The sequence below is a fragment of the Silene latifolia genome, chromosome 1, assembly GCF_048544455.1.
Source record: "Silene latifolia isolate original U9 population chromosome 1, ASM4854445v1, whole genome shotgun sequence".
In the NCBI taxonomy this organism is placed as follows: domain Eukaryota; kingdom Viridiplantae; phylum Streptophyta; class Magnoliopsida; order Caryophyllales; family Caryophyllaceae; genus Silene; species Silene latifolia.
The window spans coordinates 115,912,676-115,926,032 of record NC_133526.1 but is presented as its reverse complement, the minus strand read 5'-3'; positions in this window follow the sequence as shown (position 1 = coordinate 115,926,032).

Genomic DNA, 13,357 nt, shown 5'->3' with positions numbered 1-13,357 from the left:
CTGCTACGTTATTTGTCACCTCGAAGTCGAGTTTGACAGAGAGTGGTGTATGCTCACCTTCAGGAGAAATGAGCAACACACCTATTCCGAATCCTTTTAAGTTCGATGCTCCATCAAAGAAAAGGTCCCAGGAGTCTACATCGGTTTGGAGTATATCCTCATCCGGAAACGAGCAGGTGTCTATTACCTGTGCATCATTGATGGGATTTTCTGCGAAGAACTCGGCGACGGCTCGTCCTTTTATAACTTTCAGAGGTACATATTTGAGATCGAACTCTGAGAGCATCAAAGTCCATCTCGCAAGGCGTCCATTGAGAATGAGTTTTTCGAAGAGGTATTTGGCAGGATCCATTTTGGAGTATATTTTTACGGAATAGCTAAGCATGTAATGGCGTAGCTTCTTCATTGCCCACACAAGAGCGAGGCATGTCTTTTCGAGTGGTGTGTACTTACATTCATACTCTAAGAACTTCTTACTAAGGTAGTAGATAGCTCTTTCTTCTTTTCCCACGGTTTGTGCTAGCATAGCTCCCATGGCTGTTTCGGTTACTGTGAGATAAATACCAAGAGGTTGATCTCGTTGAGGAGGCATGAGCACTGGTGGTTTGGCTAGTATCTCCTTGATTTGGTCGAACGCCTTTGGACAGTCGTCATCCCACTTGGTGTGATCTATTTTCTTTAGCTTTTTGAAGATAGGTTCACAGATCATGGTGAGTTTTGATATGAATCGACTTATGTATTGCACCTTGCCCAAGAATCCTCTAACTTCCTTCTCTGTTTGAGGTTGCGGCATTTCGATTAGAGCTTTGATTTTGGAAGGGTCTATTTCTATCCCTCGTTGGCTAACGTCATATCCCAGGAGTTTTCCTGACGTTACTCCGAATGCACATTTATGAGGATTGAGCCTCATGTTGTACTTTTGTAGCCTTGAGAAGAATTTGCGAAGTTTGTTAATGTGACCTTCTCTATCCTTGGACTTGACAATCATATCGTCTACGTATACTTCAACTTCTGTATGCATCATGTCATGTAGTAGTGTAGTTGCGGTGCGTTGATACGTAGCTCCGGCATTGATTAACCCAAACGGCATAACCGTGTAGCAATAGGTGCCCCATTGTGTGACGAAGACGGTCTTGTGCATGTCTTCTATGGCCATCTTGATCTGATTATATCCCGCGTATCCATCCATGAAGGATAACAACGCGTGAACTGCTGTATTATCCACTAATATGTCGATGTGTGGCAGAGGAAAGTCATCCTTGGGACTCGCTTTGTTTAAGTCTCTGAAATCAACACAAACACGGATTCTCCCATCCTTTTTGGCTACGGGTACTATGTTGGCTACCCAGTCTGAGTACTCGGATACTTTTATGAACCCAGCTTTGAATTGCTTATCGACTTCTTCTTTGATCTTAAGAGCCAATTCTGTCATCATTCGACGAAGCTTCTATTTTACGGGTTTGAAACCTGGTTTGATTGGGATTCTATGCTCTGCGATATCCCTGTCGATCCCTGGCATATCTTTGTAGGACCAAGCAAAAATGTCTTTGAACTCGTGTAGGAGGTCTATAAAATTGGCCCTTTCAGTGGGGCTCAAGGTTGTCCCTATCCTAAGTTCTTGGGGTTCTAGTTCGGTTCCTACATTGATGGGTTCGGTGTTCACTGGTCCCCCTTCCCCTTCTTGTAGGGAGGTATTTCGATTGAGTCTGGGTCTGGGTCATCCTTATTATCATCGTAAACAGAATTGCATTCAGAATAACATAAAGAGTAAGCAGAACCTGATTTATTCATATTAAAATTTGAAAAGAGTTGAAACAAAGACAGTAGTCAGTGGCGGTAACGGGACAGTTGTCGGGTACATTTCCCAAACTACTATTACTACTCGATGCTAAGCTAGGAGAAACAAGGGGAGTGGGAGTGACGATAGGAGGAGACTCTCTAGGGACTTCTCTAGACTCCGACTCTGATTCCGACTCTGACTCTGACTCGAATTCGTTGTCTTTTGGCTCTCCTTTGAACATCTCTCCTTCTCCAGTGGTGAGCTTGAAGAGTCTTCCTTGGTTATTCGTCCACTTGATCGACTTTCTCCATCCTTTCTGCTGATTCAAACTGGTTTCTGTGATCAATGCGGTAGGGTTGAAGTGATCGTCTTGAAGTATCATGGTAATGATCTCATCCTGCGCGGCTCTAACAAATCGATCTTCTCTAAACAGTAAGCTAACAGCTTGTTCGTCTAAGCAAGGTGCTTGACGGTAGGAACCGTTTCCGTAGGGATAAAGTAGCAATCGTGAAAGATCTCGATGCCAGCTAGTCGCCTTTCCATGTAGTGCCACGGTTCAGGAAACCCGTGAAAGCGTTCTTGACTCCCTTCTCTAACGAAGTATCCATTTAGGGTAGGGAGGTAGGGTCACATTTGGATTCCCACATGCTTGCGGTTTTGGAATTGAGTGAGTATCTCTAGAGCTTCTTATTTAGTGGGTTTGTATCCTAATCCTAGTGGTATCCTTTGTGAGTTACCTTCTTTGTAAGGTGCAAAGGTATTTCTTTGGACAAGATTCAATGGCATTCCCGGGAAGTATCCCTGAGATTTGAGCATGTGGTTGACCACTAAGTTGGAGTAGGGATCGAAGTACAAAGGTGCCAACTCACTCTCTACAAGGTTTATGCTATGGAAGCCCCCAAGTTCATATACTGGATATGCGATTACTTGGTTGCTTGACGTCATTTCTATAACCGCCTTGATGGGTGACGAAGTGATCGTCACCACTTTACCATCTAGTGTGATCTTGATTTTCTGGTGGAGGGTGGATGTTACTGATTTGGAAGCGTGAATCCAAGGTCTTTCCAGAAGTATGTTGAAGGATGCTTCGATGTCCACTATTTGGAAGTTAACCTTTCGCTCGATCGGCCCTGTGGCTATGGTAAGGTTAACTAGTCCTACCACTTTTCGTCGTGTACCATGATATGCGCAAACACCTTGATTGGTAGGGGTCCAATCTGACTCTTTCATGCCTAATTTGTATGCTGTTTTCAATGGTATGACGTTGACTGTCGAGCCATAATCTACCAACGTCATTGGCATATTCTTATTTAAGCAAATAACAGTAATGTTGGGGTTAGTGTCCTTAACAGTTAGTGCAAGGACTTATAAACCTCTAAAAGGATCAAAGGGCATACTTTTGGTATTATTATCAGTTGATCCACGTTTATCAATAACGGTTGGCTTGCTAGATAAGTTTGACGTTATTGTCATACAGATGGCGGTGATCAACTGGTCCCTAAAAGTCACACCTATAGGATACGTTTGAGAGACGTGACGGTATGAAAATACAGTCATGTAGATGCCAAATTTGACTAGCCAGTTAGTCCGAGTTATTTGACTAGTAATTAGTCAGAAATGTGATGTTGAGATATTATATTTAATACGGATTAAATATCATGAGCTAAGGCGAATTAACCAGTTAATTCGTAAAATTAAATATAAGCGTTTTATATTTAATTAAATGTATATTGAATATTAATTATACAATATCGTCTTTGTCGAACATGTATTAATACTTCAACTAACCCGTGTTATTAGTTGATGTTCTAATAGCCGATAACCGATGACGATAAGTAAAAACCGCGTCATATACACTTAGCGAGTTTTGGACCGGACCGCGAGCTTAAGTGAAGAGGAAATTAAAAAGCCCGCGAGCTCTCCTCTCACTCGGTTTGGCCGAGCCTCACATAGACAAAAGGAGAGTTTCTCCTCTTGTCTAACCTAATTCATTTTTGCCAAAAATTATTAGGGTTTTGAAGAGCATTCTCCTCTGAAAAACTGAGATCTCTCATCTCGAAAAAACTCACATCAGTTCTCCCAATATTGCAAGGCAATCGGAGAACACCATCTAGCACAAGGGCATATCTCGGACAAGTCTTGGGTGCAACAATTAGGAGGGAATCTCGTTTGATTTCTGTTCTTTACGCCGTGCATCAAAGGGCCCGAGGTTGATTTCTTTATACTTATCGTTTCATTGCTGTATTTACGTTTTATGACAATAATTCACATGCTAAATTTACGTTATAGTCCTATATTTAGAGTGTCTTATACGGATATTACCCCACAAGTGGTATTAGAGCGAGGCCACGTAAATTTTCATTGTGATTTTTCATAAAAAACGATTTTGAAACGACTGTTATGTCTCGAATACCGTGCCATGTATACACGGCTTGTTTTTTTTTATACCGTGACATGATTTTACACGGTTGTTTTGTGTGATTTTCGATTTGTTCTTTTACATATTGTTGTTTTATACAGAGATTATAACAATATGTCAAGTTTTATCAATTGTTAAATTTGTTTTGATGCGTTTTTGATCAAAATTGCAATTGATTTTGTCACGACAAACTGTTTTTCACGAGGGTTTGGAGTTTTTCAGAAAGTTTTGTACTCGATCGAACAAGTTTTTAATCGATCGAGTGTTTTTCTGTCTTGTTTTTGATCGATCGAGTCCCTGTTGTACTCGATCGACCCCCTTTTCAAAACCCTTTTGCTCGATCGAGTCCCTGTTGTACTCGATCGACCCCTTTCTAAACCCTACTGCTCGATCGAGTTGTCCTCGTACTCGATCGAGTAGATTTGCTGATAAAGGTACTCGATCGACCACCAGTTTAGTCGATCGAGCACTTCCTGTTTGGCAACCCTCTCGATCGACTTGCAGTTCAGTCGATCGAGCCCTTTTGTCCCTCGATCGAGCACTTATGTCCCTGGATCGAAGGATTTCTGTTTTGACAGCTTTGAAAATTTATTCCTTTTGCTTTAAATTTTCTTTTGGCCTTATTTTGTACATTATACGGATATTGTACACTCGCTATGATTGTGAAACGGTTCACACACGTACCATTAAGTTATTTTAAAGCGTATTTAAAGTAACGGATTGTAATGGATTAAAATTAAATGATAGAAGCGGTTTTATCACATGAATTTTAATCATTAAAAGGTGGTTTGGATAAATTTAACATAATTACAGAATTATGTCACGAATGAATTTGTTTTTAGTTGATGCATTTTATTATCGTTTTGTTGAATGCCTTGAATGCCTTTTATTACGTATTTATTTATTTTAGCAAACGGTTGTAACTTAGTGTGGCCTTAGTAGAACGTGTTACCGTAATGATGTAACACGGTCTTGGTTGTATTTTGAGATCTCGTATCTCCGTTTTGGATTTTTCACTTGTAATTACAGTTTTAATTAGAATGTAAATAGGTTTATATTTTGTAATTTTAAATTGTAATTTTTGAGAAGACCAAAGATGGAGACCGGATGCTCACTCCCGCTACCTGGATCAAGATGAAACATCAAGACAAGCTTCTCGGGTCCAACGGTGGATTCCAAAGTTGTTTTATGTTTTATTTTACTAGGATAGGCCACACTAGGAATTTTTATTTACGTATTGCATTCTTTTATTTATTTTTCGTAACGATAATTTGCATCATATTCCGCCTAAAAACCAAACCACCTAATTATTGCATGAAAACTGACACATATAGAGGTCACGAGTTAGTTTTCATTGACATTCTCATGTCACACGTTTTTTAAGCCATCATCCGAATTAATTCATTCACGCAGACGCTAGTTATTCGTTCACTTAAAATGAATTATAATTAAGTTGATGGGATCTTCCTCGTATAAACAAAAATTGAGAACGGTCTTTATAGGTCAAACTCCAATGAGTCCCTTCTTCGTCGGTAGGCATAATATGACCCCTTCTACGTCGGGTAAGTTGGAACCGATTGACCTATTTTATCTCAACACTATGGTCACTCGTACGATCCTGTGACTATGGTGGACTATAGATAGGATTTACGGAAATCTATCGACCAAGAGTTCTTCCGGAAGAATTAGCTAAACAGTTGGCTTATCAATTTACAGAAATTGAGTCTTGGGATCACTTGTATCATTCTTGAGGGAGATCAATAATGCAAGTGCGAGAGTCTACATGTTTAAAATGAATTTTAAAATAGACTTAAATCACCTCGATGAGTTGCTTATTTCGTTTTGTTTTTCTTTCTTTTTCGGTGTAGATCACGAACTTTTAAAGCGCTTAATAACAAATGGCTGGTTCTACCGATAACCCAATGCCAAGTGCCACATTGGACCGTGAGTCCCGGCTTCGGATCTTCATGAATCGGATGAATCGGTCTACTCGATCAAGAATGATGGATCAAACTTCGCGGACCGGGAGGCGGCATTACGGAATGCCGCCGCGCCGACGGAAGCTCAAATATCTCTTGGAGCCCATCCCGGCAAACCCAGGTCCCACGGCTAGAGTTGCTGAAATCACCAAGTTTAATGATTTCTGTATGGAAGCGGGTGCGATTAAAAACGTACTCATTTTTGCAATGGAACCCAATTTGCGGAAACGCTTCATAGCCCATGGTGCAAACAATATTTTCACCACGCTCACTAAGGAATTCTCGAAAGCACCGAGAATCGTGACCTATGAGCATACCACTCGCTTCTTTGATGCGAGACTCGAGAAGGGCCAACCGGTTAGCCCACACATTCTCAGCATGATTGAGAATGTCGAGAAACTAGAGACCTTTAATCGTAACATCAGCGAGAACATTGTTATCGACCGCATACTTCACTCACTCCACGATGGTTATTCGCAATTTAGAGCGAATTACTATATGAATGATTTGAAGAAAACTCCGCATGAACTGCACTCCCTCCTCGTACGGACCCGAGAAGGACATGAAGTTCGGTGGGAGCATGAAACAAGATGTTCTCGTTGTGTCAAACAAAGGGAAAGGTAAGGGCAAAGCTCGTGCAAACCTAGCGAGAGGTAAGGCGAAGTTCAAGAAGTCGGGTTCGAGGTAAGAGTGGGCCTGGTGAGTCGAGCACCTCATCAGGCACGACAAAGAGCAAGAATGAAAACATGGAATGCCATCATTGCCACAAGACTGGGCATTGGAGACGCACATGTCCTGTTTATCATGAGGACTTAAAGGCAGGTCGTGTTAAACTTGTTGGTATGTCTTCTTCTTCTTCTACTTTTATTCATATGATTGAGATTAACCACGCAAGTTACGGAACTTGGGTACTTGATACTGGTTGTGGTTCTCATCGGTGTAATCATGTGCGGGGGCTCGAAACATCGAACCCCTCGTAAAGGGTGAGGTGGACTGCGTGTCGGGAATGGAGCAAGAGTGGCTGCCATCTCAAAGGGGACATATGTGATCCACCTTCCTAGCGGATTTGAGTTGTCATTATATGACTGCTATTATGTACCTAGTCTTTCGAAAAACATTATTTCGGTTTCGCACTTGATAAACTTGGTTATTCATTTGTAATAGAAAATAATACTTGCATTTTCTCATTACACGATATGATTTACGGCAAGGCAGTCTCCATGAACGGAATTTATGTTTTAGATCAGACCACGGAAATATTACACGTAATGAATAAAAAGTTAAAGGTTGGTGACAAAGATCAAACGTATCTATGGCACTGCCGTATGGGACACATTAATGAGAAACGCGTAAAACAGCTCATCAAACATGGAGCTATCTCGACCTTTGATTTTCAATCATTTGGCACGTGTGAATCATGTCTCATCGGTAAGATGACTCGGATTTCCTTCAAAGGTGTTGGAATGCGCGGCTGCTGCGACCTATTAGGACTCATACACACGGATGTATGTGGCCCTATGTCAATCACCGCACGAGAAGGCTATAGGTATTTCATCACTTTCACGGACGACTTAAGTAGATATGGCTATGTCTACTTAATGAAGCACAAAAGTGAATCCTTTGAGAAATTCAAAGAATACCGAGAATAGGTACAGAACCTATTGGGTAGAAAGATTAAAACACTGCGTTCAGATCGTGGTGGCGAGTATCTTTCTCACGAGTTTGATCAACACCTCAAAGACTGTGGGATTGCCTTACAGTTAACTCCACCTGGAACACCTCAATTGAATGGTGTGTCCGAACGGAGAAATCGAACACTACTTGATATGGTTCGATCCATGATGAGTCACACGGTTTTACCTGATTCGTTATGGGGTTATGCTCTTTTGTCAGCCGTTCTAATACTTAACCGAAGTCCGTCTAAAGCTGTTGACAAGACTCCATATGAACTATGGAAGGGAACGGTCCCTAACTTGTCCTTTATACGAGTTTGGGGCTGCGAGGCTTATGTCAAGTGGAGACACGAGGATAAGCTCGGCCCGCGATCGGTCAAGACATACTTTATAGGTTATCCTAAAGGAACACTTGGTCATTATTTTTATTCGCCAACCGAACAACGCGTTTTTGTTGCGGCTAGTGCGACATTCTTAGAGAAGGAATTTCTCGAGAATGCAAAGAGTGATAGAACCTTCGACCTGTCGGAGATTCCAGAACCAAACACAGAGCAACCATTGGAGGAACCTGTTCCTTCAATCCCGGCTGCGGTGAATATTCCTGAGGAACCTAGGAGGTCGGGAAGAGTCTCTATTCCTCCGGACAGATACATTGGTATGGTCGAGGAACATGACATAGATGACGTTCTACTCTTAACGAGTAGTGAACCCGCAACCTATAAAGGTGCCATGACTAGTTCTGACTCAAAGCTATGGCTTGAGGCCATGCAATCCGAGATGGACTCCATGTATGAGAACAACGTGTGGGATCTTGTTGACTTACCTGCTAAGGTTCGTCCCCTTCAATGCAAATGGCTTTACAAGATAAAGCATTCAGTGGAAGGTCAACAAGATATCTACAAAGCACGACTAGTTGCTAAAGGTTTCACCCAAGTGCCAGGTTTGCACTACGATGAGAGTTTTGCACCCGTAGTCATGCTGCGTTCCATTCAGATTATCTTAGCGATTGCCGCTTTTCATGACTATGAAATTTGGCAAATGGACGTGAAAACCGCCTTCTTAAACGGCTTTTTGGAGGAAGAGTTGTACATGGTACAACCCGAAGGTTTCATCGATCCAGTAAATCCTAAGAAAGTATGCAAACTTAAGCGTTCCATTTATGGACTTAAGCAAGCATCAAGGAGTTGGAATCATCGCTTCGACCAAGTGATTAAAGAAAATGGATTTACTCGATCGGTCGAGGAACCATGTCTATATATCAAGTCGAGTGGGAGCAAGATTATCTTCCTAATATTGTATGTTGACGACATACTCCTGATTGGGAATGACATACCTCTCTTAACTTCGGTGAAAGTATGGTTGAAAAACCATTTCCAGATGAAAGATCTGGGAGAGGCACAAAGAATTCTAGGCATCCGTATCTATCGAGATAGATCACGACGGATGTTATCTCTCGATCAGAGTCTTACATAGACAAAGTCCTAGAGAGATTCAAGTATGACTAACTCCAAGAAGGGGTTCCTTCCTATGGCTCCAGGGGTGCATTTGAGCGTCTCGAGGCACCGAGACACCGGAAGAGAAAGAGCGTATGACACGGATTCCTTATGCTTCGGCTATAGGATCAATCATGTATGCCATGATATGCACACGTCCGGACGTGGCATATGCATTGAGTATGACAAGTCGATTCCAACAACATCCAGGTGAACCACATTGGCTCGGTCAGTAAAGAACATTCTTAAGTACCTACGGAGGACTAAAGATTGGGCATTGACTTATGGAGGCGATCAAAAGCTATGCGCAACCGGTTACGCAGATGCTAGCTTCCAAACGGATCGAGATGACTCGAAATCTCAGTCTGGATTCGTTTTTACTCTTAATGGCGCTGATCAGTGGAAGAGTTCGAAACCAATCATTAAACAGATTCTACGACCGAGTCCGAGTACTATGCCGCGTCTGAAGCTACAAAGGAAGCGATATGGATGCGTCAATTCTTACATGGACTATCTGTAGTGCCTAGTTCGATAGACCCGATCACCATCTATTGCGACAATAGTGGTGCCATCTTCCAAGCTAAGGAGCCAAAGTCTAGCAACAAGTCTAGACATGTACAACGGAAAGCTCATCTAATCCGGGATTACGTGGAGCAAAAGGAAGTAGTGATAGAAAAGATTGCTACGAGATGATAACATAGCGAGATCCTCTCACTAAAGCATTACGACAAGATAAGCATGAAGGGCATGTTAATTCCATGGGAATTAAACGTGTTCCTAAGTTGTAGTACTCTTTTATGGATCAGATTCATTCTCTCTTGTACTCTATACGACATCATCGTTTTGATATTTTATATATATATTTTGTTTTTCATGTGGAATTGTACGACAATTTTTGAACACCACAAAGTGAACTGAACGAACATTATATTTTTCAGTCCTTAATTGCCCACATGAGCTGATAACTCTGGCAATTATTTTGTGACGTTGGTTGATGGTGGGTTCAACGAGCCATAAGTCAACCGGTTGACGACCAATCACGAGGCGATTTATACGGATATTTCGTAGGACACAATTGTGACATCGACGTGGAGTCCTAAATGTTTCATAACATTCGCGCCCTTGGTCGTGGATAGGACCTCCATGGTGATCCTAAGAGTCGATTCTTTTGACTATCGATTGTCTCTTGAGACTACGGCAGATTTTGGGTGACTTTGGTTTCTTTCTCACGGTCATCCGTAACAGGGGCCAAGTAGATTTTTTTCTGGGTCATTTCATGCTTGCTTAGATCGGAAGGAGTCGAGTTGAAGGAAATATTCAGCCTTTATCAGGTACTCGATATTTCTCGGGGCCACTCGAGGAGTCAGAATCGAAATGCATGGCCATGCTCGAATACGGATTCGTTTTATCAGTTAAGTCACTCTCTAGTCGGGGAAACCACTCTAGATACAGATCGATTGTAAAATACGACCTTTGTGGATCCAGATCTGCAAATTGTTTTACATTGAGTGGGAGAGATTTTAAATGAATATGAGAATCGGTTATCGCACATACACTTGTACGGACAAGTGGGAGTTTGTTGGAGCTTGTGTCCTCCAGTTAGTGCGGATAACGTCATTGCACATGCACTTGTACGGACAAGTGGGAGCTTGTTGGGGTTAGTGTCCTTAACAGTTAGTGCAAGGACTTATAAACCTCTAAATGGATCAAAGGGCATACTTTTGGTATTATTATCAGTTGATCCACGTTTATCAATAACGGTTGGCTTGCTAGATAAGTTTGACGTTATTGTCATACAGATGGCGGTGATCAACTGGTCCCTAAAAGTCACACCTATAGGATACGTTTGAGAGACGTGACGGTATGAAAATACAGTCATGTAGATGCCAAATTTGACTAACCTGTTAGTCCGAGTTATTTGACTAGTAATTAGTCAAAATGTGATGTTGAGATATTATATTTAATACGGATTAAATATCATGGGCTAAGGCGAATTAACTTGATTAATTCGTAAAATTAAATATAAGCGTTTTATATTTAATTAAATGTATATTGAATATTAATTATACAATATCGTCTTTGTCGGACATGTATTAATACTTCAACTAACCCGTGTTATTAGTTGATGTTCTAATAGCCGATAACCGATGACGATAAGTAAAAACCGCGTCATATACACTTAGCGAGTTTTGGACCGGACCGCGAGCTTAAGTGAAGAGGAAATTAAAAAGCCCGCGAGCTCTCCTCTCACTCGGTTTGGCCGAGCCTCACATAGACAAAAGGAGAGTTTCTCCTCTTGTCTAACCTAATTCATTTTTGCCAAAAATTATTAGGGTTTTGAAGAGCATTCTCCTCTGAAAAACTAAGATCTCTCATCTCGAAAAAACTCACATCAGTTCTCCCAATATTGCAAGGCAATCGGAGAACACCATCTAGCACAAGGGCATATCTCGGACAAGTCTTGGGTGCAACAATTAGGAGGGAATCTCATTTGATTTCTGTTCTTTACGCCGTGCATCAAAGGACCCTTGGTTGATTTCTTTATACTTATCGTTTCATTGCTGTATTTAAGTTTTATGACAATAATTCACATGCTAAATTTACGTTATAGTCCTATATTTAGAGGGTCTTATACGGATATTACCCCACAAGTAATGTATAGAGCCAAGTTATGACTAGCGCTGAAAGGTGGCAAATCTTCATCCGAGAAAGTAACTTGGTTACTTAGCTTAGTTGAATCTTGGAAGACCAAGTTGACTACGTCATCAGGTGTGGAGTTATGTGCCACATTTAATTTGGCCAAAGCTTGCAGTAAAGCTTGGCGATGTGGGAATGAGCTCGCAACTAGTTGCCAGACTGAAAGATCAGCCTTTGTTTTCTGTAGTTGTTTTAGTAAATGGTCAGTAGAGGTATCCTCGCTATCATTTGGTGTGACAACGTTGGTATTGGTAATTGGACCATTTGCTATGGGACCATTTTGAGAAACATTTTGATATGGACGCCCCGAACGAGTAAGGTGGTCTATATCTTGGTCCTCGCTGTTTTGAACTATTTCCTCACTGATTTTGACTAGGTAGTGTGACACGGCTATCGCAACCCTATCAAAGATATAACCTAACGGTCTCAACTAAAATGTAGCAGAGGCAGTCGAGTATCGAATCCACAGGGAGGTAATGTAATTATAGCTGTCTATTTCTAATCCTATGGTAACAATTGGGGGTCTGTTTTAAATTGGTTCTAAGCTACGAAGGTTGAAAGAAAGAGAAATAAAACAAAGAACAGTAGAGAATAAAATACGATTAAACTATCAAAAAGAGAGGGACATGTCGGGATTTCGGTTCACTACGGTAGTCCAATAACTCAGCTGTAAATGACTCAGACGAACTAATGTGAGACGGATGCTAAAAGGTCCTTTCGGTCTACTTTCTATCCTAAAATACCACTAACTTAACTTTCGTCCTCATTAGGGTAGTCTAGTGTTTATAGCAGGCCTATTTAGTCCAATCTTTCGATCCAGGATTAATTTTAGCCAGATTAAAGGGTGACATAGAAGCGTGCACTCAACTAGGTCGGTAATTACAGTTAAATTGCTATAGTGACAGAGTCTCGTAATTAATTCGTCTAATTCATTCACTACATCGTCACATTTCTACCGCAGATCCCCTAATCCCAACATGAAAGGGATTTAGCTACTCATATCGGTAATTAAACTAACAGCAGACAAATTTCCAGTAGAAAACATAATGAATAAATAATAAAACGCAATAATGAAAACTAGGGCAAAGGAGAATAAGAACACAGTTGAGAAATTAAAGCAACAAATGATTATTATTAAATAAGGAAAGAAAGGATTACAATCAGTGCGAATCCGGCGTAAAGAACAACTGAATCCGATCAACAATAATCCCAAGGAAAAGTAACAGTGAAGGAAAGAAAAGCTACGTACTAAGGTTTTCAGTAAAAGAGTTTGATAGATTCAAAAGTAATCCTAATTAACCTAGTAATGTGCTTAA